The following is a 6616-nucleotide window of genomic DNA, read 5'->3' as shown; positions in this document are numbered from 1 at the left end:
ATAACAAAAATTCAGAAAAAATATTTATTAATTTTGATAATTATAAATTTAAATAAATAATATTATTATAACAAAAAATAAACAAATATTAACAAAAAATAAAAAGAACATATTAATATTATCATAGAAAATCCAAAAAATTATTCAAATAATTAATTTCACTAATACTACTAATAATAATATTAATCAAAATAATTACATTAAAAAAAAATACTTGTTAAATACTAAGTTCTAAATTAGCAAAAATAATAAACTTACATAATTAGGTTGTCCTAAATAATTGACAATATGTTTTGTTATTGACATATTATCACGTACCATTTTTGCTAGCATACATTTATTTATTTATTTATTTATTGGTGTGTATTAAGGGAATAAAATCTCACTCTTTCCCTCTACACAGAACCAGAAAAATAAACAAAGCTTGGAAGGAGAAAGACCATTGAATAGCGATGATGGTAGATGAGGGTTGGAAAGAAGCTTTAATGAAGGATACGTTGGATTTAAAGGCTAAACCCTCCTCCATTTACTATAGTGTCTATTTTCGGAGAGCACGCTTGTCTCCTGCATGCAGGCAGACTAACAACACACGAAAAGCGTGTTAGGAAATTTTTGAAAAAGTTGCAAGAAATCTCTAAAAAAGGTGGAGAGAATTTCTACAAAATCTAATATCAGAGCAGGCAATACACAGGATGCATGTTGACGGGAGCGCGTCACGCGTCTTTTCTCACTGCAAAAGCTGACACCACTGAAAGTAACACATGGGGTGCGTGTTGAGGAGAACGCACCACGCATTCTTTCTTGCAAAAACTGACACCACCTCAGGCAATACACGGGATGCGTGTGAGTTCAGTCAGGGATGGCAAAACTCTCCGAGACGCGGAGATTCTTGTGGGGACTGCCCCCGAATGGGATTCGACTGTGGAAATTTTTTTCTACAGGGATGGGGATGGGGGACAAAATTCTCTCGAGGCAGGCGCGGGGACCCGAGCGGGGATTCCCGCCCTATCTCCACTAATCCCCGAAATTCATAAATTTACTGAATTGTCCTTAATAGTTTATTTCTCATATATATTTTTTAGTCATTTCTTATATATATATATATATATAGAAACCCAAAACTCCTAATCGTCATTTGCATAACCCTTCTTCAATTCAGAGATCCCTAACGCTGTCTATATTCCATCCAACTTCTCTGCAGCCACTCTGTCGCCACTCTCTCTTCCACCGCATCATCACACCTCACGGTGCCATCACCTTCATCGCGTCGTGCTCTCTATTTGCGGCATCCTTTTTCGTAACTCTGTCGTCATGTCCATTTTTCTCTCTGTTGCCGCGTCTTCTACCTCATCCACTGCTCTATCCTCTGGCTGGCTGTTGCGTCCCTCACTGCGTCATTTCGAAAGAAGTCACCATTTTGTCGTTTAGACTTTTTGTATACAATTTTGCTGTTTTTGTATAGGATAGATACTTGCAGCTCTATTCATTTTAAAATTAATAATTAGTTAGAACTATCAGATAGATGAGGAATGGGATCCCCACGAGGAATGGGACCCTGTGAGAAATGGGAATGGGAAGCAATATTCTCCCACGACAAAAAATGAGAACATGAATGGGGAGCAAATCTGAGGGCGGGGATAGGAAGCAGGGAGGCATCCCCCGCCCCCACCCTGCCCTGTTGACATACCTAAGTTCAGACAATATTGCAGCTCCACAATCCTATATAACACACGAGGATGGAATATACAAATATAACACTCAGCTTTTTCATATAGAAAATAATTTCTGAAACTCTAAACTGCATCCGACACATAAAATATCAAAACATATTATTTTTTGGCTAAACATCAGATATGCTACCATGATATAATTAATTTTTGAGAGATATTTAAGTATTTATAATTGTTTTTTTTTTCCTCCTTACATTGTTCAATACATTTATCTCACCAGGTTACCATTTAAGACCAATAAATTAAGAACGGTGTTAGGTGAACGAATCATTAATCGACTAAGTGTTTCAAAAGAATCCTTAAAAAAGAATAGTTTGCTATCATAATATGCTACTATACACATTAAATGATGATGGACATACAGAAGGGTAAGGCCATTCAAGCAATTGTTGCCTTGCTTATTTGGAACAGCTTCCCTTTCTTCCTCTTCTTCATGAATTCTAGCTTCAGACTGCCCAAGTAGCAGCTGTACTTCCGAAAAAGCTGACACTTCAATTCCATGTCCCCTGCCTGAGGATCTAGATCAACATCTTCATTCTTCAGATGATCCATTATTCCCATCAGTTGCCTCGTTGCTACCTGATCATTTATCAACAATTCAATTATGTTATTAGTTATTACACATATGATTAGTTGATTTTCTCGTTTCTCCTTATGTTAGCTACATATTAATTATAAAGATGTTTCTCATATTGCACGAATCATTGTAAAAAGTGTCTTTAGATCATTCATTAGTGTTAAGTTACAAAGTGACCTCTAAAATTGGCCACATACCTTAAAATAATTTTTAATATCCTAATTGTACCAATAATGTCTTTAAGATTAATAAAATTGTACAACGTTAATCTCTAACAACATGATAAATCACTTGATGAAAATGATTAATTTAGTGTATTTTTACCAATTTTAAAATCATACTTGGTGTAATTAAAATTTCAGAGACTATTTTAATACAAATAAAAAATAACTATGTAAAGGAACATTTTGGACTTTGGAGCTTAACTCCCTTCTCAAAATCAAGCATTTGGAAGTACCCATGATTTTACACATGGCAACTTCTTCCTTGGGGAAAAGGAAGGAGACACATTGGACAGAAGAATTGCTTTCCCCTTAAAACAGTTCAAGTAGCAAATTAGACAAAATTTAAATAATGATTATTAATTTATTACAAATAAACTTAAATCTAGTCAACTTCGATCACATTTGGAATCTTTCCTAGAAACAGCTAGAACATTCAATACGATTTACACAAAGGTTCGAAGACATTTAGCTTTAGTGCTTGTTACAAACATGCTATTTATGAGTTGAGAAATGTTACGGCCTGGCCCAAGCAGTTTACGGGCCAGCCCGACCTGAGCAGCACCCGACCCGAACGGTCGGGGTGAGACGCTCATATTCCGACCCAGATACGCATCCCTGACACGCGTCCCTGACAGCTTCGCCACAGCTGTGCAAGGGAGGCCTCGAAGAAGGTGGGCCTGTCCCTGCAGGGCCCACCTTTGACATGGTATATATGGGGAAGGACCTACCCTTCCCCCAAGGTACGTCACACCTCATTCTCTCCCTTTTTCGCCTGCACACTCACTGACTAGAGCGTCGGAGTGTCTTTGCAGGTGACACCCCCCTTTCCGCGTGAAGTGCTTAGGACCCCGCCTACTCCAGCCCGGTAGCCTACGACCAGACGAGATCACCCCCTTACTCAGGATACCTACCCGAACTGTCCGGTACCCGACCTACAGAACAAGAAACAATCACAGTAATGAATTCTATTATTGGTGTAGGAAATTCGTCCATGGACACATATGATGGAGGTCCCCCAACTTCATGGGTTCGGACCAGCTACCAATCGTTTATTGGAGGCGTACAAGATGCTTTTGAAGGTAACCTGCTTATGTTGCAAAGGATGTGTTTTCTTAAAACCCTCACAACTGTGCAGACTATTAGAGTTCAAATTCAAGAGTATGTGTCATTCAAATATGGAACACCATCAGTGCTTTGAACTGATTATCCTGATAAACGCTGAGTGTAATTCACATTTACTGCTCTGGGATTTCAAGTTTGAAAACATGAAATTTAAAAGGAAGCTATCTTTTGAATGATATTTTCAATGACTTTGCATATATCCTATTTACATCCTTTTTATTTGAAACAGTTTTTGGCCAACTTAGGGAATCTGAGAGACTCGCATGCAGCTCTTGCCTTCGGATCTTCTGAGACATCTGAAGAGCCCTCTTCTGTAACAAGAATAATTTCTGAATGTGAATCAGCATTGACAGTCTTGAATCGTGATCTTGGAATTCTCTCGGCTTCCAATGCCCGTGAACAGGGGCAGAAGATGAGCATTTGATGAATTAATAGTAGGAGAAATGTGAGATCAATAGTCGAATATATTCTTTGGCATGTTGTGATCTTCTTGTGGATACTGCATAGTGTTCATATTGCGTTGACATCAGAATAGCTGTCTTATCATACTGGAATTTAAAAATGTAAGTTTCTTCTGTTGAAGGTACTAAATGAGATGGTAAAAGAAGGATGAGCATAAATAAATTTATTACAGACATGATACATGATAGGATACAATAGTAGTAAGTAGTATTGTTTGATCTATATATATGATAGGGTGTAATAGTATTCCTGTTGTTTGTTACTTTTGTCGAAAACTATTTAATTGCATGTGTTTCAAAATTTGACTTTTTCTTACTAAGGGGCAGCCTAGGGCTGGAAGTGAGTTAAGCTGATCATGGACTAAACTTACACGCTGTAAAGTTTCTCGGGTAGGCAGCAACAACTTTGCAAACTTGATTTTCTCCACCTCATCTTTGCCATATGCAAATGCAAGTATTATTATTGTCAGAAATTAATTTATTAATAGAGTAAAAAATGGTAATATTCAGTTATATTGATGTATGGTGTGTTATCCACATATGTAGATCTACCATGGTTAGTCACCTGCAAAATACAAGTTACGTTTTGGGTGAAACAAAAAAAAAAGTAAATATGCAGCTGCAAAACGCAAGCTGCGTTTGGCATGGAGGGACAACCACGTATCGAAACGTGTCCCATGTCCCCTGCATGCAGACAGGACCAACCAATTGACCACCTTGGAACTGTCCAATTGCAGGTTGCGATTGGTAGGAACATCGTTGCATGGACGACACGTGTTAGAGGAGTGCTGAAACGGGTCTTTATAATGCAAAACGTAGGTTAGGAGGGAAGAACCAAGAGTTTCAGTTCGTTGAGGGTTTGCTAGAGTAATATTGCAGGAGCGTTTTGCGTTTTGGGTGTAAGGGTTTAGGATTTCAGTAAGAAAGGAAGTAGAATAGAAGGTTTAGGTTTCCGTGAGGGAAGAAGAATAGAAGAAGGATAGTTTTATTGAGTGAAGAGTGAAATTAAGAGAAAAAAATGGTTCATATTTTTACATTACCTCAAAAACATATTATTAAATATTTGAATCATCCTCAATGGGTAAGTATTTTTTTTTATGTTATGATAAATAAATTTATTTATTTATATTTTAACTGTTAACTTTATTGTTAATTTTATTATTATTATTATTATTATTATTATTATTATTATTATTATTAGTTTTGCGAGTAGGCGAAATGAAAGATCATTTTGCACTCCTGAATACCTTGATGGAACGATATAAGCCTCAAACCGACACGTTTCACTTTCCAGTCGGCAAAGTTACTGTGACGCTGGAAGGTGTGACACATCACACATATACTTGACCTCCCGGTTAATGGGGATCCCGTCACGGGTAGAACGGACAGTAGTCACCAGTTTTTGGTGGAGAACTGCTTTGCTTGTTTAGGTCGGCAGCCCGGTCCGGACGATCATGTATTGAGTAAGGTAAATCTTGCATGGGTCCAGCAGTGCAGAGACATCAAACCATGTGACACGCAGGAGTCTATCGGGTGGTACATCTGGGCTCACATTTTCTGCGTACTTTGAACAATTGTGTTTCCAGATAAGTCTACCACCACTTCTTTGGACTCGAAGTTTTTGCCACTACTTCGAGATTTTTACCGGATTTCACTATACAGTTGGGGACAGACAGTCTGGCACATCTGTACAAATCGTTGTGTCGTGCATCACGATACAACTGTAAAGAGATGGATGGGCCACTCATTCTACTTTTTGTTTGGGTGTGAGAGCGTATGCTGTTCTTGGCACCTATTCCTCGCAATGAGCTCGTTGATGTTGGTGTTCTACTTGTGCGACGGTATTGTTTATCGTTATTATTATTGTTGTTGTTGTTGTTGTTGTTGTTGTTGTTGTTGTTGTTGTTGTTGTTGTTGTTGTTGTCGTTGTTATTCTAATTACAATCATTCTAATCTTGTTTAGGAGGAGTCATTGGCGCCGGCTAACAAGATATATGCGAAGGTCTACGGCGCACTTTAGGCGACAATTCGATGACATGGGAGTCAACGCGGTAGGTTTTAACAATTTATGTTAAGCTGCTTATTTAGAATAATAATTTTACTAATCAGCCTTGTCGTTACTGGTGTGCAGTTTATATGGCGGCCGTATATGGCAATGGTGATTCCTGACGACCTAGCCGAGTTAAATGACAATTCAGGTTGCAACAACTTCAACCAGATCCAACATTCTAGATTGGTCATGCTCATTACAGGCGGTTGACCGGCCCACAGAACTATGACCGGAGCGACAGGAACAGTGAATGGGTTAACTTGTGAAATTTTGGCCGCTATAATACACTGCAGTTAGAGGACGAGATTGTCGACTTTCATCCTCTCCCGGTGTACTATGAGTGATACACACAGCAGTACAGGCATCACCTATGATTGTCAAATAGAGTTACAGGTGAAGAGGCCGACGCTGATGAACCACAGGAATAACCACCATCAGTTGGACCTCAGCAG

The sequence above is a fragment of the Arachis ipaensis genome, chromosome B03, assembly GCF_000816755.2.
Source record: "Arachis ipaensis cultivar K30076 chromosome B03, Araip1.1, whole genome shotgun sequence".
NCBI lineage: Eukaryota > Viridiplantae > Streptophyta > Magnoliopsida > Fabales > Fabaceae > Arachis > Arachis ipaensis.
The sequence above is the reverse complement of the archived record's forward strand: the minus strand, read 5'-3'. Positions refer to the sequence as shown.